The sequence below is a fragment of the Protopterus annectens genome, chromosome 11.part0, assembly GCF_019279795.1.
Source record: "Protopterus annectens isolate FY-2018-M chromosome 11.part0, PAN1.0, whole genome shotgun sequence".
NCBI classification, from domain to species: Eukaryota; Metazoa; Chordata; order Ceratodontiformes; family Protopteridae; genus Protopterus; species Protopterus annectens.
In genome coordinates this window covers 1,461,739,904-1,461,766,476 of record NC_056745.1, presented here as the reverse complement: position 1 = coordinate 1,461,766,476, position 26,573 = coordinate 1,461,739,904, and positions in this window count along the sequence as shown.

Genomic DNA, 26,573 nt, shown 5'->3' with positions numbered 1-26,573 from the left:
TTGATTTAGACATTGATTTCCATTTTCTAGTAATTGCTTTGTTGGCAACCATCAGAACTAAACTTAACAAGAGCTCATTACAACCATTTGCTCACCCAATATTTCTGATGGAGTACTCTGTAAGGAATTTTAAAAATCTGCCAACTCACTTCCAAAACAAATATTCCAAGTTACATCTTTCTTCACCACCATACCTCCAACATTTGCCATCTACCTGAAGAAAATTCTTTGAACTCTGCTTGGGGTATACAAATTCCTATGCAAACACTTCCAAACAAAAATCCTAAATCTTAAAGATTTTCTTGCATACTTTGGAGACATACATATGTCCTATTATTTCCTTTAAATCATTTATCCAATCTCTCTTCCAAATCTTTTCTATTTGCCTCTGATTCCTCTGACTGATTCCTGTAGTTACTGTGCAGTATTTAATATTTAATATTAATATTTAATATGTTCTACTTATTATCGCTTTTTTAACAGCAGCATCTGTTCTAAATTCAACTAAAACTTTACCAGAGCAGGTATTTCACTTGGGATTACCCTATCCTTTTCTCTTTGCCTATACTCTGATATCAGTTCCTGGGAGGGAAGGCAGTCTCTAACCTGTAGTCCAAAATGTTTTCTTGGCCTCAGCCCATTCTGTTTCCTTTCCCTCTATAGTTACTGGCGCCCAAATACCTTGGTTCCTTCGTCAGTTTTCACCAATAAATTCCAGCCCCCTCTTGTCTCTTCTCTGTTTCTCTATTTGCAAGCATCCATGTCTGCAAACTCTCCCTTCTTCATTTTCTTGTTGGCTTAGTTCTTAGAATATTTTCTGCTGCTTTATGAATATAATATGCAGTGTGGCTGTTAAGGATCTGAATCCTACATCTCACTCTGTCTCCTTATTTCTTAAATTTCCCTCCTGTTTTCTTAGCATACCTTTCCATTTTAAATATAGTTTTATCATACCTTTCCATGTTGAAATATAGCTTTATCATACCTTTCCATGTTGAAATATAGCTTTCTGCTTGTGTTATGTATATGAACATCAATTGTGTAGCTGTAAAATATTCCTTCAGATCAGGTAATCCTAACGTAATTGTTCTGTTACCCTTAACCTCTTCCCCTTCCAGATAAATTCTTTCAGCTCTTTATTAATTGCTGTCCACAACTTCTCCTCTGGCTGATAAAAATATGCCTGACCTGCGGATAAGACTAAACGGGCTAAAAACATTTTCACTGTTTGTATCTTGCTATCTGTATCCATAAATCAGAGCTTCCAAATTCTCAGTTTTTGTATTATCTTTTGTTTAGTCTCTTCCCATATATCCTTAGCTGTTATAAAAGATCCTTTTTAATTCATACTCCTAGATACTTCATTTTATCATGTTCCCCTAAACATGGGTATTGCCAAACCAGTTTCTGTCTTGGTACATAATTTATGGCTATAGCCTTTGTTTTATCTTCACTGATTTTATATTCCAAAAAGACTTGAAACTGTCTTAAATGTTCCATGATACTGAGGCGTCCTTTTCTGGATTTAACAGGTACAAAATAACATCACCTGCAAATAAAGCCAACTTGTTTTGAATATCATACCAATTATATCCTTGCATTTCTGAGTCCCTTATTTTCTCTGCCTATAGCTCTAAATATAATGCAAATAACAAAGGGGAAAGAGGACACCCCTGCCTGGTTCGTCTGTTTAGACACAACTTATCAGAGAGGAACCCTCCCACGTTAATTCTTGCCTCCAATCCCGCATATATCCTCCTAATTAACCTTATTATTATTTATCAGGGAATCCAAATGCTTCTATTGCCCTACTCATAAAATCCCACCTTACTCCATGAAATGCTTTCTCTGCATCAAGACCCATTGGCAACAGTGGTATTGTCTTACATTCTGCTTCCCTCTGGATCATTATTGATCTATTAATGTTATCAAATATTTGACTCCCCTCCACAAAACCACATTGGTCCATATTTATTAAGATCAGCAACACCTTTGCCATGCTTTTAGCTATTATAGACATAAACACTTTATACCCATGGTTTAAAATTGAAATAGGTCTATGTGAAGTTGAGTCTGGTGGGTCTTTACTGTTGTTAGGTATTACAGACACCACAGCTGTCTTCCTATATGTTGGTACTTCCCCTCCTTTGTAGTCTAACCCAGTTATTGTACTTGGGAAATGATATACAAATACCTGCCAAGTTTCTACTACTGAATTCATGTCTTCCATACCAAATATTTTCATGAGTTTCTTCAGAAATCTACACTGTTGTGTTTGATTTTCCCTTTTAGGTTCCCCATGTGCATCCTCACTGCTGCAAATGAAGTTCCAGTCCCTACTCACAAGTAATATTCCTTGTTGAAAACTGATTATTTATCCCAAATTTTCTTACACAACATAATAGCAGTTTTTGGTAAAATGTAAACACATGCCAGCATACTCCTCCTCCCTTGCTAATAATCTCTTACTACCACAGATCTACCATTATCTTCTTTGTTCCTCTTCAATCACTACTGGGGCTCCTCTAACAATTAATATAATTTCTATCTGTCTCTTGTCTGCATGTCCTCCCCATGGTCGAGTGGCCTCCAAAAGACATGCGTGAATGGGCGTGCCTTCGCTGAAGGTTGGGCGTCGGCTGGCAGCTCGGCACCATAAAAAAAAATCTACTGCCAATCATTAGCAAACTGGAGTTCCGCTGTGGCGACCCCTAACAAGGAAAAGCCGAAAAGACAAACATTCTTGCAGCATTGCTATTTGCACTGTACATTTCTTAATATAATTCAATGCTACAACCATGCAACAATTGGTTCTATGCCAAGTGGATAGTTAGTGTTTCCAAACTGTAAATGCACAACACACTAAATCATCAGTTTTATATCTTCCTTAAATGACAATACCATATACATATGACAGCACTCTGTCATTTTTGCTTTCCCTTTAGATAACTTCGTATACTTATATAACGCCATCATTTCTGTATTAGTCGATATTATTTTTTGCTAATGAAGCAAAAAAAAAAAAACATATGACAAAGTGATTCTGAAATGTAAAAAAGGAGTGTGAACGGGTCACACTTACTTGTGATTGTTGTTTTAAATTGTATTGTACAGCATTATATAATATATTTTTCTTTGTTTTACACTGTGTACAGTTATCTTTCATGATCTTACATTGTTTTAGAACTCCCAACAAGTATAATCCTTAGTTGTAAATTATATTTTTGTACTGGACCTTTTCTCCCCTGTCCTCCACTGAAAAAAGGTCTTTTTTTACATCTATTCAGACTAATCCAGTAAACAAATGCCAAAAAATAAATAAACTTGTTGGATAACAACAATTGATGAACTATTGTCTTTTAGAACAGACAGGCATAACCTTGGTGTTTGGTTCATATGCTTTCTTATAGTAATGTAATTTCATCAACATTATGAAGATGATTAGATTAGTTGAGGATAGCAAACAAGGAGGACATGGGTTTTGTGAAGGTGCATTCATCAGCAGACCTCTTGTGAATACTGATTGCTGGGATGATGTTAATGGAGATCCAAAAGGCCTTTGATAGGATAAGTCACAGCTATGTGACGTAAGTTCTGCTGCAACTAATAGGGCAGTGGAGATGGATAAAGTGAGCAAATGCCCTTTATAAGAAAGATTGGGTGAAGATTTTAATGAACACGAGTTGTCAAATTTGATAAAAGAGGGGTGTATTTGATAAAAGAGGGGTGTATTTGTTTATAGGTTACTGCGTGATTTTGTTGGAGGATATAAATGGGTGTTTGAATGCATTTAGACTGGGGTTTCATCCAAAGAATTTAGCAGAGATCAGGATACGAGGAAATAGTGAATAATGCTATGGATGAAAATGGCAGAGATATTTGGGCCTGAAAGTGTATCCGATAATGAGAGAGATTACTAAGGAAATATGATTCTATTACAAATGATATGTTTAGGAAGGCAAATACAGTACACGTGGTGAGCTGCAGACAACTTTATATAAAATGTATGAAGAAATTAAGGGGAGTATGAGGGAAGATGACAATAGAGAGATGAACAGGAAGTGGGAGGGTTGAATCTACACAGACACCTAATTGGAGTCAGATTCAGAAAACATGGTGCATTGCCTTCTGGTGATAGTTGTTAGTAGACTTACAGCTGGAGGCATGAGACTCAAGAACATTTAACACGGGGAGAGTTTAAGGTTGAAGTTACATTAGCTGAATGGGAAAGCTTGGGGTGAAAAGGGAAAAGGATTTAAAGAGGAAGGAATGAGTTTACTTCAAATCTGAGGCCTAGGAGGAACATTTTCATCTGAGACCAAGAGAACTGCTATTACATCAGAGGATAGTGGAATTGGTGAAGAGGACTTGCTAGAGGACAGAGACATAAGAGAGAGAGAGAGAGAGAGACAAGTGGTAAAGAGGAGGTAAAACAGGGATGGCTAAAATCTTGAAGAGGTGAGATAGACATGTTATACCAGCACTTGGGTACTATGAATGCATTGGAGGTGGTGACCCACTTGATGGAGCAATGGACTAGGGAGAGGATAGTCTGACAAAAGTGAGCGATGAGGAAGGAGGAAGGGAAATGGAACTATAATTAATGGATTAGGGAGAGGATAGTCTGCCGAAAGTGAGAGATGAGGAAGGAGGAAGGGAAATGGAACTATAATTAATGGACTAGGGAGAGGATAGTCTGCCGAAAGTGAGAGATGAGGAAGGAGGAAGGGAAATGGAACTATAATTAATGGATTAGGGAGAGGACAGTCTGCCGAAAGTGAGAGATGAGGAAGGAGGAAGGGAAATGGAACTATAATTAATGGACTAGGGAGAGGATAGTCTGTCGAAAGTGAGAGATGAGGAAGGAGGAAGGGAAATGGAACTATAATTAATGGATTAGGGAGAGGATAGTCTGACGAAAGTGAGAGATGAGGAAGGGAAATGGAACTATAATTAATGGACTAGGGAGAGGATAGTCTTATGAAAGTGAGAGATGAGGAAGGAGGAAGGGAAACAGAACTATAATTAATGGACTAGGGAGAGGATAGTCTGACGAAAGTGAGAGATGAGGAAGGAGGAAGGGAAATGGAACTATAATTAATGGATTAGGGACAGGATAGTTTGCCGAAAGTGAGAGATGAGGAAGGAGGAAGGGAAATGGAACTATAATTAATGGACTAGCGAGAGGATAGTCTGACGAAAGTGAGAAATGAGGAAGGTGGAAGGGAAATGGAACTATAATTATTGGACTAGGGAGAGGATAGTCTGACAAAAGTGAGAGATGAGGAAGGAGGAAGGGAAATGGAACTATAATTAATGGACTAGGGAGAGGATAGTCTGACGAAAGTGAGAGATGAGGAAGGAGCAAGGGAAATGGAACTATAATTAATAGATTAGGGAGAGGATAGTCTGCCGAAAGTGAGAGATGAGGAAGGAGGAAGGGAAATGGAACTATAATTATTGGACTAGGGAGAGGATAGTCTGACGAAAGTGAGAGATGAGGAAGGAGGAAGGGAAATGGAACTATAATTAATGGACTAGGGAGAGGATAGTCTGACGAAAGTGAGAGATGAGGAAGGTGGAAGGGAAATGGAACTATAATTAATGGACTAGGGAGAGGATAGTCTGACGAAAGTGAGAGATGAGGAAGGAAAATGGAACTATAATTAATGGATTAGGGAGAGGATAGTCTGCTGAAAGTGAGAGATGAGGAAGGTGGAAGGGAAATGGAACTATAATTAATGGACTAGGGAGAGGATAGTCTGACAAAAGTGAGAGATGAGGAAGGAGGAAGGGAAATGGAACTATAATTAATGGACTAGGGAGAGGATAGTCTGACGAAAGTGAGAGATGAGGGAGGAGGAAGGGAAATGGAACTATAATTAATGGATTAGGGAGAGGATAGTCTGCTGAAAGTGAGAGATGAGGATGGAGGAAGGGAAACGGAACTATAATTAATGGACTAGGGAGAGGATAGTCTGACGAAAGTGAGAGATGAAGATGGAGGAAGGGAAACGGAACTATAATTAATGGACTAGGGAGGGGATAGTCTGACGAAAGTTAGAGATGAGGAAGGAGGAAGGGTAATGGAACTATAATTAATGGACTAGGGAGAGGATAATCTGACGAAAGTGAGAGATGAGGAAGGAAAATGGAACTATAATTAATGGACTAGGGAGAGGATAGTCTAACGAAAGTGAGAGATGAGGAAGGTGGAAGGGAAATGGAACTATAATTAATGGACTAGGTTGAGGATAGTCTGACAAAAGTGAGAGATGAGGAAGGTGGAAGGGAAATGGAACTATAATTAATGGACTAGGGAGAGGATAGTCTGACGAAAGTGAGAGATGAGGAAGGAGGAAGGGAAATGGAACTATAATTAATGGATTAGGGAGATGATAGTCTGACGAAAGTGAGAGATGAGGAAGGTGGAAGGGAAATGGAACTATAATTAATGGATTAGGGAGAGGACAGTCTGACGAAAGTGAGAGATGAGGATGGAGGAAGGGAAATGGAACTATAATTAATGGACTAGGGAGAGGATAGTCTGACGAAAGTGAGACATGAGGAAGGAAAATGGAACTATAATTAATGGATTAGGGAGAGGATAGTCTGCCGAAAGTGAGAGATGAGAAAGGAGGAAGGGAAATGGAACTATAATTAATGGACTAGGGAGAGGATAGTCTGACGAAAGTGAGAGATGAGGAAGGAGGAAGGGAAATGGAACTATAATTAATGGACTAGGGAGAGGATAGTCTGACGAAAGTGAGAGATGAGGAAGGAGGAAGGGAAATGGAACTATAATTAAAGGACTAGGGAGAGGATAGTCTGATGAAAGTGAGACATGAGGAAGGAGGAAGGGAAATGGAACTATAATTAATGGATTAGGGAGAGGATAGTTTGCCGAAAATGAAAGATGAGGAAGGAGTAAGGGAAATGGAACTATAATTAATGGATTAGGGAGAGGATAGTCTGACAAAAGTGAGAGATGAGGAAGGAGGAAGGGAAACGGAACTATAATTGGCCCTTTGGAGAATGAGAAATGGAGTTTACTTCACCAGTGGTACCAGATGCCACTGTATTTGAAGAGGAAGGAATGGTGGCTTAAGGCAAGATGCTGATATTGCATATGTGGTCAACGGGTACAGTAGTGTGAGGGGTTTGGGGGCAAAATATGTGATAAAGAAGAAGACAAGAGCTGGGAATTCTGTCTGTTTGATGTAGAGATGAGTGAATGACATTAGAGATTGAAGGAAATAGAGCTCTAGGTATCAGCAGGAGGTATTAAAACAAAGAAACAGTGACCAGTGGGAAAATACCATGAGACTGTAGGGGTGGTGAGAAAATACCATCAGACTGTAGGGGTGGTGGGAAAATACCATGAGACTGTAGGGGTGGTGGGAAAATACCATGAGGCTGTAGGGGTGGTGGAAAAATACCATGAGGCTGTAGGGGGTGGTGGGAAAATACCTTGAGACTGTAGGGGGTGGTGGGAAAATACCATGAGACTGCAGTGGTGGTGGCAAAATACCATGAGACTGTAGGGGTGGTGGGAAAATACCATGAGACTGTAGGGGTGGTGGGAAAATACCATGAGGCTGTAGGGGTGGTGGGAAAATACCATGAGACTGTAGGTGTGGTGGGAAAATACCATGAGGCTGTAGGGGTGGTGGGAAAATACCATGAGGCTGTAGGGGTGGTGGGAAAATACCATGAGGCTGTAGGGGTGGTGGGAAAATACCATGAGGCTGTAGGGCTGGTGGGAAAATACCATGAGACTGTAGGGGTGGTGAGAAAATACCATGAGACTGTAGGGGGTGGTGGGAAAATACCATGAGACTATAGGGGTGGTGGGAAAATACCATGAGGCTGTAGGGGTGGTGGGAAAATACCATGAGGCTGTAGGGGTGGTGGGAAAATACCATGAGACTGTAAGGGTGGTGGGAAAATACCATGACACTGTAGGGGGTGGTGGGAAAATACCATGAGACTTTAGGGGTGGTTGGAAAATACCATGAGGCTGTAGGGGGTGGTGGGAAAGTACCATGAGGCTATAGGGGGTGGTGGGAAAATACCATGAGACTGTATGGGGTGGTGGGAAAATATCATGAGACTGTAGGGGGTGGGAGTGTAAGGTACGAAGAAAGGCTAAGTGGGATGAGAGAAAGATGGAGTCTAAAGGAGGAGAAAAGATAGAGGGTAAGGGTGGAAAACAGGCAAAGTCTGGTAATTTTGCATAATGAAGTGAACTATGATGCTTTTTTTATGTTGGCATATGGGAGAATATATAGAAATGCCTTTGCAGGTGCATGCATGACCATGATTATAAAGGCTGGAGAAATGTTATAGAATGATCTTTTGCTGAATGATTGTTGGCGTGTATATTACATAATTGAACTTTTAAAACTTCGAACGTCATATGGTTGACAACATATGATCAAACTTTTAAAAGTTCGAAAATGTAATAAAAAAAATAAACCAAAGGAAAAAAACCTACCTGAACGGTTTAAGCAGTGGGGTAAGCCTCCTATACTCCCCGCTCTTTAAATACACCAACTCCAAGATCTCACTACAGTGCAAAAAAGGGTCCTATTCCACACTGTACGGAGATCTCCGTTGAAATGTTCGAACTTTTAAAAGTTCGATTATATGGTGTCAGTCATATGATGTTCAAACTTTTAAAAGTTCGACAACGTGATATAGACCTGATTATTGTACTACTCCACTAGTGATTGTTGGAAAACTGTAGGTGTTTTGTTTGGATCGGAAGTATATGATAAATGTCATAATACTACTACTATTAATAATAATAAATAAAAAATAAAGGAAATGAGTTTTGTGTGGTATAAAAGAACAACCTTGGAAGGGATAACCATCAAGTGTTGTGAACATTGGCTCTAGATGATAGCCACTGTTGATGTGACACTCCAACCCCATGTATAATAGGAAAAAGAGGTTTGACATTGTTTTTAATTTCAGAGACAGAACTAGGGGAGGTTAGCTATTGTGGGAGTACCAAAACTAGCTGTGAGGATATCAGATAGTGTTATTTGTGTTAGTATGTCTGGCTACAGTTTTGTAAATACTTGTAAATAATTATAACACAGTGGATGGCAGTGGATGGGAGGAAGAGTCTGAGGGGAGGTATGGTGACTGATCTCGGTGAGGCTCGGACTGACACTTCTGTGTAAGAGGTAGTATTATCTTAGTGGCTATCCCTTAAAGACTTATGAGCAGTGTTACAGTAATTTGGGGGCATGTTTACTCAGAAATCTGGGTGCACTTACCTAGTGCAGTAGCATGTGGACCCCAACGGCCTATTAAGTAAGTTCCTTGTAAGGTGCCTGAGTGAATCAAACACACTTTGAAGTAGGAGATAAAGGAGATGTTGAAGCCGGGGGTAATTCAGGAGTCCAGTAGTTCTTGGATTTCCCCAGTAGTATTGGTTCCAGAGAATGATGATAGTTTCAGATTCTCAGATGCGTACACCATGCCTAGAACAGATGAAGCCTTAGAACAGCTGGGTGGGGCTAAATATCTGGTCACTATTCATCTGACCAAGAGATGCTGGCAGGTATCCTTGACTCCCATTGCTAGACAGAAGTCAACTATTGTAACACCCTTTGGATTATATGAGGTTTACAAGGATACCCTTTGGAATGACAAATATCTCAACAACCTTCCAAAGGTTAGTGGATCATATTTTAGTAGGAGTAGGGGACTATGCTCTCACTTATTTGGATGATATTGCCATTTGCCTTCATTCCTAGCCAGTGCACCTTCAGCATGTCAGGGAGGTGTTAGGAGGTTTAGGATGGGCAGAGTTGACCATCAAGCCTTGTAGGTGTCAGGTGGGTATGGTGGAAGTCTCCTACTTAAGACATAAAACAGGGAGTGGTTAGATTAGGCCAGAACCTACTGAAGTGAAAGCTATTCAGGCATGGCCTGTCCCTGTCACTAAAAAGCAGGTGACAGCATTCTTAGGGACAGCTGGGTAATAATGGAAATTTGTTTCACCCCTATAGTGCCTTTTTAGGCGGTGTTCCAAAGACCAAATTACCACCATAACAGCTATAAAGAAATGCAATCTGAAGGTCATGCTGTTCAATACTAGAAGTCTAAATCTCAAGATGCACTCACTCAAAGCACTCCTCAAAATGGAGAACATCGACATTTGTGCTGTAACAGAGACCTGGTTTAAAGCAGCAGAAAGCACCCCTGCGCTACCAGGCTATAACTCATTCCACACCTTTCAGCCCCAGAACATAGACCAAAGATTCAAAGGTGGTGGTGTCTCCATATTCATAATGGATATGCACACCTCCAGACTAGTAGCCCAGCATAATGCATCTGAGATACTCCAGGTACAACTAACATTGGGTAAGATGGCGATTCAGGTCGTAGCCTGCTATAGGTTCCCAACCATCTCCCAAGATTCTCACTCCACATTCCTAATCACCCTGGAAACTATTAAGATCCAACCCAACATTCTCATATTATGTGACTTCAACTACCCTTTCATCAACTGGGAAAACTACTCATGCACCAATGCATTGGCCCAACGCTTCCTGGAATTCATCAATTCCAATGCCCTGGACCAGCTCTTTCTTACCCCCACTAGAGGAAGCAACATCCTTGGCCTGGTTATTACTAACATGGGCAACCATTGCTCTACACCAATAGTCAATTCCTCCCTGGTTAGATCTGACCACAAATTAATCACGATGGAAATCCACATCTCACCCACACCCCCGCAAATGTATCCACCATGAAAAACTTCTCCAAAGCTGACTTTGGACTCCTACAAACAGAAGTGGCTAACTTCACGGCACCCATGCCAATGGAAAATGGATGTATGACTGCCGAATCATACACCAGTGTACTTTATGAACACGTACATAAATGCATGGAACTAGCTATACCCAACAGAACCAAGCTGTCCTCCAAAAAAGGAAGCCAGTCTGGTGGTCCCCTGCCATTAATAAACTCTACAACAGAAGGAAGAAACTGTTGCAGAAAAAGGTGAAATCCCAAAACTGGAAAAATTCCCTTATTAGCCTCAACAAAATGTTGAGATTCCTCATCAAAACCTCCAAAGCCAGCTATGAAGGCAGAATTGCAGCAGACACTAAAAACAACCACAAAGCCTTCTATAGCTATACCAAGAATCTCCACGGCAATACCCAGATTTGCTCTGAGTTACTGCACAATGATACCTCCTATACTGAGCCAACAGATATTGCCAAGATACTGGCCAACAGATTCAGTGCCAGCTTTACCCCTCCCCCCCCCCCCCTCCAATGGACCAATCTCAATACCGGAAGAATGCCAGGCGCCCAGCATTACTACAGCATAGGTTAAAGCTGCATTGTCCAAGGCCAAGAATACATCTTCCATGGGACCCAACAATATCCCTGGTTGTATTCTACATGAATTACAAAGTGAACTGGCACCACATCTGTGTGCCCTGTTCACTCACAGCCTCACCTCAGGCTTTGTCCCTACCGAATGGCGCACTGCTACAGTCATCCCTCTCCATAAAGGAAGAAAAACTACGGACCCTGGAAATTATCACCCCATTAGCCTAACAAGTCTGATATGTAAGGCTATGTATGGAGCACATCATCAATGATCTAATTAACAAGGCTATAGGGAATCTTCAAACTCTAAATCCCACACAATGTGGTTTTGTAAAAGGTAGATCATGCCTGCTCAACCTGGTTGACTTCTTTGCCTACGTCGATCTGGCCAAGGCCTTTGATACCATTCCTCACTCAGGAATTATTGATAAACTCACCAAACTAGGTATCAACCTCTATATTATTAGGTGGGCTCCAAAGTGGCTCACAGATAGAACCCACAATGTGAAAGTGGCAGACTCCAAGTCAGACTGTCGACCAGTCACAAGTGGAGTCCCACAGGGATCAGTCCTGGGTCCTCTCCTGTTTGGCATCTACATCTCAGAAGTCAAGGCCAACATGGAGGGACTCTAGCTGACCAAGTTTGCACATGACTGAAAGCTGGGAGCCATTATTAACTCTCCAAATGATGCAGACATCCTACAGAAAGGCCTCACTGAGACAAATGACTGGTGTGGAAACCATGGCCTTAAGCTTAATGTCAAGAAATGCATCATCATCCCTTTTGTGAAAAACTCAGTTCCCATTAATTACTACATCAATGGGAGTCCAATGAACACTGAAGGCATTATAAGAGATCTGGGGGTTGACAGCAACCTCTCCTTAGACCACCACATTGCCACTGTGGTCAGAAAGCCCTTCTTTGTGGTACATCTCATTATCACGGGTTTTGCATCCAGGAAGTAAGAGGTCATCATTTCTCTCTACTCTTCCCTCATTAGACCAATCATAGAGTATAATTCTCCATTTGGCAAGTACCTCACTAGACACATGCAACAGCTGGAGAGGCCACAAATGTACCTTACAAAGAGGATCCTAAGCCTTAAGCACATGTCCTACATGGACAGACTCAGAAAAACTCCAGCTATTCTCTGTCTCATATCGTCTACTAAGGTGCGATCTCTTCTTGACTTAAAAAGCTATGTCTGACCCAGCTCTATTAGAAATGTTACATCTAAATAAATCCCAATCCCTCCACACCATACACTCCAGAGAGTTCAACCTCATTACCACAAACAATAGAACATGCTGGAGGGACAGGTTCATAACCTACAGACAGCCCATGCTCTGGAATAGACTTCCCATACATGTCAAGCAGAGCACCTCACTGGCCATCTTCAGGAGAAATCTTGATGAGTGGATGGGAAATAGAAAGTTCACCCCAGGGATCACTCAAGTGGCTCTACTTGATAGAGGCACTGGGAACTAATGTCCGGCAACACAATGCCAGGGCACCTCTATGGGTTAGGCTTGTAAAGGCTACAAGGCCATTAGCCTAGTACACAGTTCCCTATCAGAAGAGCGAATGCTCTTCTTTCGAATTGTAAAGTTTGAAAGCTGAGAATGTTGAAGTCATGGAACAGTGATTTTTTTCCCAGGGAAAAAAAAAATTGCTGGGCCATTCTTGGGACTTCGTTGTTTTCTCCAGTGTGGTGAGATCTCGGAGTTGGTATGGGAAAAAAATTCCCTGATCTGTGACTTCGACATTTTTGGCTTTCGAACTTTATAGTTTGACAGAATAGCATTCACTATTTTTAGCGTTCGCTGTTTTGATATAGATGCTTGTACACACCTATGAACTTATATAGTACAATAGCTGGACCCCTTCTGATCTAACAAAGAAAAACAAGCTTGATAAAGTAGTGTGGACCACAGATTATGACCAGGTATTACAGAAGCTTAAAGAGGCTTTGGGAGACCTCCTGTATTAGCCAGTCCAGATTACAACAATGTCAATGTATAGGAATTCTCAAGACAAGGTGTGGGTTGATACACATTCAGTCAGCCCCATTTTTCTCAAGCAACGATTTTCTAGGGTCACTTGAAAATATAGCTTGAGTCTTTAAAGGGGTAAGAAATGCAATGATATCAGATATTATTATCTGTGCTAGCATGGCTGGCTGCAGTTTTGTAAATACTTGTAAATAATTATAACTTGCCCTTTGTTATAATTGCCAGCATGACTAGCTATAATTTTGAAAATAAGTTTGTGCTTTTGATTGTTTCTTTGATTTGTTTAAGATGTTTGAATCAAACAATGTTCTTCTGGCTGACCAAATGTACATGTCTTTTAAAAACAATTCTGAACGATGGTTGTGCCAGTCAGCTGACGTAGAGTGATGTCATTATGTGCCACAGCTGAAAGGAATGGAATTTTCACAGCAGCTGTTTTTGTTTACTTTACAAAAGTCTGAAATGAGAGAGGAAAATTCTCATAACAGCTTTCTGGGACCTTTAATAAATTCTGCTATAAAAAGCTGGTTTTGAGTTAGTTGTAGTTGTTAACTGTTGAGTTGATGTGCTGCATTTGTTGTTTCCAGATCAGTATTTATTACTCATTGTTTGTCAGAGCTGTTCAACAGAGATAATAGGATTTGCTATTCCAGTCATTGAGGACTGGACAACAGCCTGAAGAATGGACACATATTCTTATTTTGCTTGCAGAAGTAAGAGAATCATATTGCCTTGCTGGCTTGATTAGATTAGATGGGGACAGTTACAGTCAGATAGTTAAAAGTTTTTCTTCATAGGTTCATAGGTTCATACTAGGCTATCTGCCCTAGGGCATTTGTAAGCCTAGCCAGAGTGTGTTTGGCTTTCGCCACCCATTTAAATGAAATTTACTATGCCCTTTTTCGAGGTTTAGTTTACTGTGCCTCTGTCTAACAGTGACACAGAAGTGATACCCGGGGTAAACCTACAATCTCCCATCCACTCATCATGATTCCTCTTGAAGAGAGTCAGTGAGGGACTCTGCCTAACTTGGACTAGGATTTTATTCCAGAGTGAAGGGAGCCTCTGGGTTATGAATATGTTCCTCCAGCATGTCCTATTTATTTCTGTGCTGAGGTTCAAGTCCCTCGAGTGCATAGCTCGATGGGATTTGGATTTTCTGAGGTGCAACATGTCCATTAATTCCGGGTTGGTCATGGCTTTATACGTCAGGCATAGATTGCCTCTAAGCAGGCGGTATGCAACTGAGTAGAGCTGGAGTTTCTTTAACCGGGCAGCATATGGCATCTGTTTGAGCCCTTTGATTCTCTCTCTTGGTGAGGTACTTTTGGAGTCTTTCCAGTTGCTGCAGGTGTCTGGTAAGGTACATCCCAAAAGGGGCATTGTACTCAATTATGGGCCTGATGAGGGATGAGTAAAGAGGCACAATGACCTCCCCTGATCTAGATGTGAATCCCTTCATGATTAGGTGGGCTATATAGAATGTTTTTCTAACCACTTTGGCCACGTGGTTGTCAAATGAGAGATTGCTATCAACTTGGGTCCCAGGTTCCTAATTACTTCTTCCATACTTAATGGATTACCATACCACCTATATGGTAATTTGTGGGCACTTTGTTTTTGTCAAAGGGGATGACTATACACTTTTTGGTGTTTAGCTTGAGGCCATGGCTCTGGCACCAGTTGTCTGTTTCTATGAGACCCTTTTGGAGGATGCTTGTGTCAGCTGGAGAGTTGATTATGGCGCCCAGTTTGCAGTCATCTGAGAACTTGGTCAGCCATAGTCCTTCCATGTTGGCCTGTACCTCCGAGAAATATATACCAAGCAAGAGAGGTCCCAGGACTGAGCCTTGTGGGATGCCACTTGTAACTGGTTTGGAGTCTGACATGGCTCCAGCAATTCTAACCATGTGGGTTCTGTCCTTGAGCCAGTTTGCAACCCATCTAGTGACATAGGGGTTTATATTTAAGCTGGATATCTTATCTATGATGCCCGAGCGGGGTATTGTATCGAAGGCTTTTGTGAGGTCCAGGTAGGCTGTGTGGACCACCTTCCTCTCGTCAATGGCCTTGGTGACTGTTTCAAAGAAATCGACCAGGTTTAAGAGGCAGGATCTGCCCTTAACAAAGCCAAACTGGGTAGGATCCAGTGTCTGTAGGTCCCCAATATCTTTATTTATGAGTTCCATGATGATCCTTTCCATAGCTTTGCAGACCAAGCTAGTCAGGCTTATGGGACGATAGTTTCCAGGATCCGTTGAGGCACCACCTTTGTAGAGAGGGACCACTGTTGCTGTACGCCACTCTTTGGTTACATATCCTGTAGTAAGGCTGAGATTGAACAGTAGCTTTATGTTTGTGTTCAGCTCATCTTGGAGTTCATGGAGGACGCAGTCCGGGACACCGTCTGGTCCCATTGATGCTGTGTTTTTTGCTTTGGAGAGGGTGTTTTTTACCTGAGCATCTGAGATGTCAGGGGAGCAGCACTCTGCTGGAATAGATATTTGCTCTTTTGGTGGGGAGGGGGGGGGGTTGCACTGAACCAGTCAACCAGGATGTTGGCAATGTCTGTGGGTTCAGTGTATTTTTTGTCATTTTGGACTAATTCTGAGCATATCTGGGAATTCCCACCCAGATTCCTAACATAACTAAAGAAAGCTTTGTGATTATCTTTAGTGTCCTGTGCAATTTCTCTCTCGAAGCTGGCCTTAGATGATTTTATGTGTGCCCGTAGTTTTTTGCTAATACTGATCAGAGATGCCTTCTCTTTTTGGGATTTTGCTCTATCATGTAATAACTTCCTTCTTATATTGTATAATATGTTTATGGCTGGGGTCCACCAGACAGGACACCTGCCTTTGGGGGATTGGGTCTTAGTTTTATTTGGGATTGCATGATCCATGCATTCCTGAAGGTGTTCATAGAATGTGTTTATAAAGGATTCTGCGGTCTGGGCCGTATTTTCCACAGGTCCGGGGGCTTTGAAGGATTCCACCTCAGTTTTGAGTAGTGTGAAATTTGCTTTAGAGAAGTTTTTCACTGTGGTTTTCTGGGCAGGGGGTGGGGACGGGATGTAGATATAAGTGAGATAAATTTATGGTCTGATCTTACCAGTGAGGGATACACTTCTGGTCTGAAGCATAGAGTCCCCATGTTGGTGATGATCAGGTCCAGTATGTTCTCCCCTCTTGTGGGAGTGGTCACAAGTTGTTCCATAACATTTGAGTTTATAAATTCTAGGAACCTTTGGGCTAGGATTTTGGAGCTAGAGTAATGCTCCCAGTCTATGTTTGGGTAGTTGAAGTCGCCCAATATGATGGTGTTTGGAGAGACCTTCATATTTTCCAGTGTTCTCAGGAAGGCTGAGTGGGGTTCCTGGGTTTGGGAGGGTGGTCTGTAGCAGGCTATAAACTGGAAGGCAGTTTTACCCACTGTTAGTTGCACATGGATAGTCTCCGATGCTTCGTGCTGTGCCACCAACCTGGAGGTGTGGGTATCTTTAACGAATATTGATACTCCCCCTCCTTTTGTGGTTCGGTCTGAGTTTTGGGGCCGAAAAGCATGGTATGAGGTATAACCTGATAGTGCTGGGGTGCTCTCGGGAGCCTTGAACCAGGTTTCTGTTACTGCACAGATATCGATGTTCTCCATGTTAAGGAGAGTTTCGAGTGTGTGCATCTTGAGGTTTAGACTTCTGGCGTTGAGTAGCATTACTCTTAGTTTCTTATCCCTTGTGATACCTATGGAGGTGGGTTTGTCTTTTGAGCTTTGCCTAAAAAAGGCACTATGGGGGTGGCAAGACCCTTTCCCAATATCCAAAAGCCCAGGGGTGACAGGTACAAGCCGTCCCTAGTGAAGCAGCATGGCTTATTGAGCATGTCATCCCAGGCTCACAGGCATTGGATCCCCTCTGAATGACACCAATACTTAAGCCAATTGTTGAAATTGATCATTTTGTCTTCATATTGTGGCATCATTCTTGGAGAGGGTAAGATGCTAATCAAGGTCAGGGTCATACCGGCTTGGGCTATATGCACAGAGAGCTCCTCTATGTCTCTTTTCATGTAGTCCAGGAAGGTACGTCTCAGGTCATTCACACCAGCATGGACAATGACTGAGTCATATTTGTACTTGCCTTGGAGTGACCTGAGTGCTTGTGTTATGTGGCGGATCCTAGCACCTGACAGGCAGCTCACCGTAACTTTCTCCTTGTTCAGCCTGGTGAGCGGGACGTCAGTGTGCCTGACTATAGAATCACCTATTACAAGTGTATCAGGTGTGTTATTCAGCCTTAAGGGTTGTGACTGTTCGGCACACTGGCTTTGTGAACTATGTGTTGCACGTGTTTTGTTTTGGGGTAGTGGTTGCTTGGGTGTCTGCTTTGGAGGTCTCTGCTGCTTAGGCAGATTTTTATTTAGAGCCTCTGAGTATGTTTTTGTGTGTTTATGCGTTTGGTTTGCTGTCGTGGTAGGTCTATGTGAGACTGGAATTGTAGTGAGTGAGGATACCTTCTCCTCCTGACTGGTTATGCCAGTACTGAGTTGAGAGAGCTCAGCCTCCAGTTTGGCTATATGGTTGCATCTCTCACATATGTTGGAACTTGTTGGGAGGAGGAGAGGGTTGACTGTGTACATGAGGCAGTTGTAACATTGCTTCAAGATTTCCAGATTCACCAGCTGGACTGGAGAGGATACTGCCAACTGACCTTTGGACACGCTAGAATAGTACAGGGAACTCCTTTAAAATTGAAAAAAAAGGGTCAATGGGGAGTAAGGTACTCAAGGGGAGTTTGTGAGGGTGCAGTGCTTTTAATTTTTTAGTGTTGACTTATATAATTGCTTTAGTGAGCAAGTACCAGGCTTTAGAGTAGGAATATGGTGTTTATTATGAGAACTAGAGCAGATCTAAGGGAAAAAGTGAAGAGCAGACTTTGTGGAGCCGAGAATGGTTTAAACCCAATTAAGCGGTGCTGCCCAATGCTGCGTTATGCGCAAAATTGCGCAAAGCCACGCTAAAGTGGGTTTTATACATGGGGACTTGAAAGAGCTAGAAATTGGCCCAAAACGGCCAATTGACTACCAGATTCTTGTGCTGGGAACACTCCTCCAGGGATAGATAGGCTGCTCTAAGCTCCCCACTCCCACTGGTGAACAAAGAAGCCTCCTTTTATCCAAGAAAGGAAATGGGCAACACAGGAACTTTCCAAAAGTCCAGAATACAGCAAAGCCTGTATTTGGACTAATCTAGGTCAGGAAAGGTGGGAAGCAAGGATCCTTTTTTTGTTTTTTTCTTTTTTTGCAAATAAACAGCAGGAAAATGCAATAAATATGTAACACAGGCTAGTGCACTTGAGTGTGTAGCCTCAACAGGTAAATGCAACAAACAGGACAAACTTTAAAAGTGCAGGTGCAAAAACAACTTTAAACAGTTTAAAACAGTTAAAGAAGCAGAAATACTTGCTATTTAGCTAGATTGGACAGTCACCCAGGTAGTAGCAGGAAAAAAAACACTTTTATCAGGTAAGCAGTTGCTCTTTTAGCCTCTCTGCTGCTAGCACCACTCTGCAGGACCACGAGGAGCTTGTGAAACCCATCCTCCAGTGTTATTGTTATAATTCCTGTGTGTGAAACTCTGTAGTTTATTGGCATCTGTTTTTCAGTGTGCATATATTTCAAATCATTTTTATTTATTAAATATTTTGCTACTTTTTTATTATGACTGGTTACTGAGAAAGAACTTTAAGTAACCTGAGAGTGTTTATGCTTACTGTGGTAACATCAGTGCCCCTCCAACAAGCTTGAAAGCTTGAATTACATACTATCTTACATATCAAGATTTATTTTACTCAATATAATTGAACACCTGTTTTGAAGGGTACCGTGGTATTTTGGCTGGTGGCAGCATTACCATGCAATTTGGGAAACAGTACATAGGTAAATCTGTGTCAGTCTTTCCCAAGAGTGTTTGTATGTGTGATTATCAAATACTTAAGAGTGTGTCATATACCTAGAACTGGGACACAGTGCTCTGCTTGGGTAGTGCAAAGACTCATTTGGGGATCTGGATTGAAGAAAATAGCTCATTCCTAGGTTTGGAGCCTGTTCCCAGTATACCCTTAGGAGAAACTGTGTGTTCTATCCCTGCCTGTGACATCAGGCCTCATAACACCCTGGGCAGGCATTAATTACACATTAACACACACCTAGTTGGGTAGTATTGCTTACTTATTGGTGTGATGAGAGAAGAGTATGGGGGGAAATAACCTCTTTTTTCGATGGACGCAATGCCCTTACTAATGAAATGAGCAATATAAAATACCTTTCTTACCACTGTGGAGACATGGTGATCGAAGTTAAGGTTGCTGTCAACCTGTGTGCCCAGATCTCTCACCGCAGACTGTGTGCTCAGGGTATTGCTATTGATGTGGCAGTTTGCAGGAATATCATCCTTGCCGAAGGGTATGGTAATGTATTTTTTCATTAAGTTTAAGACCATTACTTTAGCGTCATAGGTTCGTAGGTTCATAGATCAGTACTAAGCTAACTGCCCTTGTGAGCCATTTTAAGCTTAGCCAATTATCCCTTGTGAGACTCAAACCCTGCACCTTGTGTTTGTAAGGCAAACACCTTAACCATTAGGTCACCTTCCCAACCCTTTATTAGTCATTAATCTGTGTAAGACCTTCTTGCAGGATGTTGTCATTGCTAGGGGTTTCAATGATCACTCCCAGTTTGCAGAGATCAGCAAACTTTGTCAGCTACACCCAGTTTGCAGTCATCAACAAACTTTGTCAGCCACAGTCCATTGATTTTAGTGTGTACTTTGGAATAGTAAATTCCAAACAGTGGGGTTCCCAGAACTGACCCCTGTTGAACACCACTAGTTACACCTCTGCTGGAGGAGGTGGAGTCCACTATTTTGACTGTATGTGTTCTATCAGTGAGCCAGATTGTAACCCACCTGACAATATATGGGTTGATACCCAGCTGAGTGAGTTTATCAATGATGCCTGAGTGGGTATTGTGTCAAAGACCTTGGCTAAGTGTAGGTTGGCAGTTTGCACAGATTTGCCCTTGTGTATGGCTTTGGAGACTGTGTCAAAGTAGTCCACCAAGTTTAACAGGCATGATCTCCCCTTGACAAAGCTAAACTGGGTGTGATCGAGCATTTGGAGATTTCTTATATCATTATTAATATGGTCCATGATGATTCATGTCATGGCCTTGTAGATAAGATTGGTGAGGCTAATGGGTCTATAGTTCCTGGGTCCATGGATACAACCACCCCATGTGCAAAGGGATGACAGTAGCTGTTTTCCATTCTGCTGGGATGAAGCCAGTGCTTAGGCTTTCGTTGAAAAGATTGCCCAGTGGTATAGAACACAGCCAGGGATGTTTTTTGTTCCCACAGAGGCTGTGTTTTTGGCCTTGGAGAGGGTGATTAAGACCTGATCCTTGGAGATACTAGGTGGGGGACAGGTGTTATGAATGATTTGGGGTTTATGTAGCAGGGACATGGGAGTGAAGTTTTCGCTGAACCTGTCAGCCAACGGGTTTATTATATCCACAGGTTCTGTATATGTAGTACCATTAACTATGAGCTCTGTGCAAATCTGGGCCTTACCTTTAAGGTTACGGATGTAACTAAAGAAAGCCTTGCAGTCATCCTTAGTTAGAGAAGCTAATATGGATTGATAATTAGCTTTGGAGGACTTCACTAGGAGTCTTATTTGCTTATTTAAGTTGAGGAGGGAGTGTTTCCAGTTTTGAGAACATTCCTTCCTACTTTTAACAATTTCTTTCTCCTATTGTATAGACTATTAATAGCAGTTGTCCACAGGCAGGTTTGTTTTTCCTTAGAGATCTTGCTTTCGTTCTACCAGGTACAACAAAGTACATAAAATTGTACAGGTGCTCATGTAATGCCTTGGTGTATAAATTAGCATAGGTGTCTGTTCCATCAGTGGGGGTAGGGGATATGATGCTATTTATGCTGTCACATAAGAGGTTGTAAGTGGCCTTGGAGAAGTTTTTTAGGCTAGTTGCTGCTAATGGCAGGATCTTGTGTTATAGTTACTTCTAGTGAGACAAATTTGTGGTCAGATCTCACCAGGGATGGTGACACACTGGGGGTGATGTAGTGATCCCGTATGTTGGTGAGCACCAGATCCAGGATGTTTGAGTCTCTTGTGGGTGTGTCAACCAGCTGGTCCCAGGTATTGGAGTTAACAAAGTCCAGGACCCTTTGAGCACATAAGTTAGAACATCTATAATTTACCCAGTCAATGGATGGGCAATTAAAGTCACCCAAAACCAGGGTGTTTGGTTATATCTTGATTGACTCAAGTAGATCCAAGCAGGCTGAGTTGATGCCCTGATTCATGGCGTGGATTCTCTAGCTGGCAATGACCTGAAGAGGGGTCTTACCAACAGTCAATTGCAGCTGAGATAATTCAAGGGAATTGTGTTGTTTAACCAATCTAGAGGTGTACTTATCTTTAACAAATATTGATACTTAACCTCCTTTAGTTCTCATGCCTTCAGTTTGGGTCTGAACATGTGGAAGGAAATGTAACTTGGTATAGCTGGAGTGCTCTCTGCAGATATTATTATAAGACATTACCTGCTTGCCTGTTCTATGGGGAGGGTTTGGAGGTGTGATTGGGGCATAGTCATCCATAATCCCTTATGGTGATACTGGTGCAGTAGAAGAGTGGCTGTTGCTTTGGTAGGTCAGTGGTCAAAAAGCAGAATGTGTTACAACATAGATCCGAATGTTTCCTCTGTGGAACAATTGCATGCATCAGCCCTGCATGTCAATGGAAGACAGGACTTAAGCACAAAACTCTGATTGGCAAACAGTGTGGTAGACCAGTTTTTTTGTCCTTCTCACAAGCCATGGGAGGAATCAACCCAAATGTCTATAGAGGTCTTCTCATCCAGTGGAAATGGACCCACACAGTTTTAGACCTGGGAATGAAGGAACCATTAGGGAAAGCCAGTGATCTGAAGTGAGTGGCAAGATTCCTCCCCAAATTGTTCCTGGGATAACCATGGATAACCATGGTTGTGAACCATTTAGCAAAGTTATACCTTAGACCAAAATTCTGCCTACAATGGTGATTTGGTCTTGTGTAGCAGAAAGTTGGATAATAATGTTGCATTTGCAGATTTAGCTTTTTTTTATAAAATAATAGTTGTTTGCTTTTATTCATGTATTTAAAATGAAAGCTATGAATTTTTGTAGAGCCTACAAAAGAATGCTTAGCTGCAGAAAACTGTAATTCTATTGGCTGGTTAAGAAGGTATACTTAACCTGGAACAGAGGTGGATTGGCTATTAAGTTCTATAACTAAGACATATTGTAAAATAAATTATGGCATTTTAACTCAAATGTATTCTATAAGGAGTAACTTAGCTGAGGGCAGATATTAATTTTATGGCCCTTTTATTAGCAAGACTAATTTTGAATCTCTCCGCATAAAATCGAAAAACGTTTTCTTTTTGCAGACTGTAAACCTCCTGCATCTCTTTACTAAAATTTACTAATTCCTTGGTTTCACCTCTGTGCGAAAGGGAAACACCCAACCAGTTTTAAAAGAGTACTCATATAAACGTTGATCTTCCAGTTAGATTATTTTAATCGTGAACGCGCTCACAGAAGCATGAAATAAAGAAAAACTGGATCAGAGAGTGTTCAAAAATAAGCCAACGAGCATAGAAAACTACAATTAACGGGGTTCATTTTGAGGTCTTTTTGCAGTCCTAAAGACTGACAACAAATGAAGAACAGCCACAAACATCTCAAGCTTTAGCCAGTTATCTTACTGAAATACTGGGGCTGCTACCCCTAAATCTCTTCGCCCTGCCGTTTGATCATTACATTTTGATAGCTTTCCTATGCAGTAAATGATTCATGCAGACTGCAGCCATCAAGTTCATAGGAAATATTTCAGTTCCTCAAATACACTTCAATTTTAAGTTTTCCTTTTTCCTATTTAGTCTTTATATAATACTACATCTCTTTACCAAACATTTGCTCCATTTTAAGTCTTCATTTTTATTATTCTTTGAAATGTATGTCATTAGATCTGGAATAACTATTCAGTCTTATTGTTTTTTTAACGTAATGCAAAAAAATATGATCTTAATCAACATGATAGCTTGTAACTACTGTATATTTACACTAACACATCAAGGTGTATCTGAATCAGGCAATAAGCCGTGCAACTGCTCCAAAACAAATCTAATAGATAATTTATTTTTTATGTATCACAATGACTGCTTTCAAAATGCTTTCAGCTTGAACTAGACTTCATCAGACTGAGGCACTGAAGTGAAAAACACTCATTAAATAATGAAATTAAGGTACCCAATATAAAACCTTCAATGAGTTCAAAGATGCAGAAAACGAGACAGTTGCACACTTAAAAAGCCAAATGCATATTATGATTTAAATGCAAGGGCCAAAAAATGGAAAATGACAGCCCCCATCCTCATGGCTGCTTTTATTATGCATATGGCTTCATCATTTGTGGCATTATACAATTGTATTTGTTAGATATTAAATTATAAAAGTGATTATATGAGTACGACTTCCTGAATGCAGTGAGCACAAAATGCTGGGCTTTCTACAACTGCCAGTAATTTTATTAAGCAAACTGCAAACAGCATTGTCAAAACTTAAATGCAGACTTAACATACATGTAAAACCTCTACAGCCTGTAACTATCTCACTAACATTTCCTCTCCTTGAGGCAACAAAAGTTAATATTTACTGCAAAAAAGGCACTTCATCTGCACTGAGGTACCGTAAGGATAATCAATATATTTAGCCCTGATAGTGTCCATTTATGCAATTCAGTCTATTCCAAAGCAGGTTGTTCTGTTGGCATTTTCTCCACTGAGATCGTTGTCTACTGTATTGTGGTTGTCTTTAAATGTACTTCTACTCCGTCTCACTTTTTTTTGCATTCATTCTCCATAAACCTTTTTTCTCTTTTGTTGATTGGTTCATTACTATTGTAATGGTCTCTGATTGCTCAAATATTTGTCATTTGGGTATCATTGCGTATTGTTCTGTTTTTATATGGATTTCTTGAATTGCCTCTCAGTGTCACTTGATCTTTCTAAAAGCAATACCCAGTGCTATTTGTTTAGTTTTCAGGACTTTGAAAGGTACTTCATTGGTTGTAGAAGCATCAACTTCTTATTCACATTTTTTTTTATAATCATAGGTGTTTCTATAAAATTACTTCATTTTGCACTAAGCACAGCAGTAGGTGTATGAGGGAGAATTCAGCTGGACACTACAAATTACCACTCACATCACCTGCCTCTCTTTTCTAGAAGCTGTTGTCTGTAAATAGTTATTATTAGTTTTACAGTATGCAAACTACCCTATATGTTTTGTTACTACTAACTCCATTCCATTGTGTTGTCATGTTTCTTACTCATAAGATCAAAGCAGAGTATATGCCAGTGTTTGTATACAGTGAAATCATATTACTGTATTCAAGAATGACGTTTCTCCCTGGCTCATGGAGCAGTGCACCCAGCAGAAAATGTCTGAATTTCATGTTTTGAGAGGCTAGAAAAACTGGATGGTTTACATTATTGCTGAAATAACTTCTGTCTTACCCAACTAATGTTTTACAATCCAGAAGAATGTAGTGGAAGATAAACTGAAGGAAGAACATCTAGCTATTTAAAGAAGGGATTAGAAGAGCAAAAGTAACATATAAATAAGGTCCAGATGTCATACTGTAAATCACTCTATAAATAATAAATTACACTCAAGCTGTACACTAGATTTGCTATTTACTGAACTCTCAGCCATCCACCTGCTTTAGAAGAAGAAAAAGAAAAAACTGTAATGAGAACATTCCTCTCAACCTCTTAGCAAAAGAAATCTGGACAAAGCCTAAAACAATTGGGGAACAAGGTTCAAAAGCAGGGACAGATTTTAAAAATTGCTCTTATAAACTTAGAAAGTTGCTAGAATAACATGATTTGTGTTAGCATGCATTTTGCGAAGGATATAATGTTGGAAACTCAAATGTATGTCATTACTTAGTGACCTCAATCCTCAATGCTTTGCCAGAAAACCACAAATTTTATGAGTAACAGACAAAAGATTTGTGGCAAAAATCTAAATGCTCTGCAAACATCTGGGGAACTGAGAGGTATGAATGGGAAAATAATATGAAAAGTGATAGGTGAGGGTAATATATTACTGGAAGGGACCTTGAGTTTATCAGAAATTAGATGAAACATCTATACACCTGGCAGACTCAGTGACAAGACAATAAAAGCCTTACTTATACACTAGGTGGGAAAACATTTAGGTATGTGACTGAAATGTGGACTGAGAGATATCATATGTAGAAGACAGAAGATACCCAATAAGAAATATTTTTAATATCTTGAGTGATGAGAATACAGAGACAATGTGGACTCTTAACAAATTATGCTTGTTGGAATTTAAGAAGACAAATATCAAAAAATAAGAGAATTCCATGAAGCAATCTGGAAGGGATGGTGGAAGAATTGTGGGGAAAATCAAAACAGCAGTTATAGAAGCAGCAAGCCTTCCTATAAAATAAATAATCCAAACAAAGCAGTGAAAAAAGTTAAGTTTGTTGACTACGGGCTGGGCAACATAAGTCAGAGAGCTGTCAGGGAGTATGAGCCTGCCCATACTGGGGGGAGGGTGTGTGCTGGTGGCCTTATAGAGGCTGATGCTCAGAGTGATCAGTAGGATGGGATATTGAGGAAAGCTGAGATGTTGTAGCTGCTCTATGGACCAGAGCAGACATATCCTCTTGGGTCATGCCTCACTGCCCACCTAGCCTACATTAGTGAAGTCAGCATGCTGAGGAAAAAAACAAAAAAATCCCCAGGCTGTCGTATGATGGGTCCTCATATGCCCTGTGCCACTCTTGGTACCAGGCAATTTATTTACCTTAAGATGCACACATTGAGACTGGTTCCCTGTATGTATAGGCTCTGTGATACTGGTTCACTGGCCCAGTAATCAAGGAGCCTAAATCCTCATGACTAGCACCAGTGAAGGGCATCCAAAATGGGAGAATAACAAGCACACGCACAATAAAGTAGAATTTCCTTTAAGAGCACACAGAGATCACAGTCAGTCTGGTGCTGGTTTCTCCCTTTCTCTCCAGATCCCCAGTAAGACTCC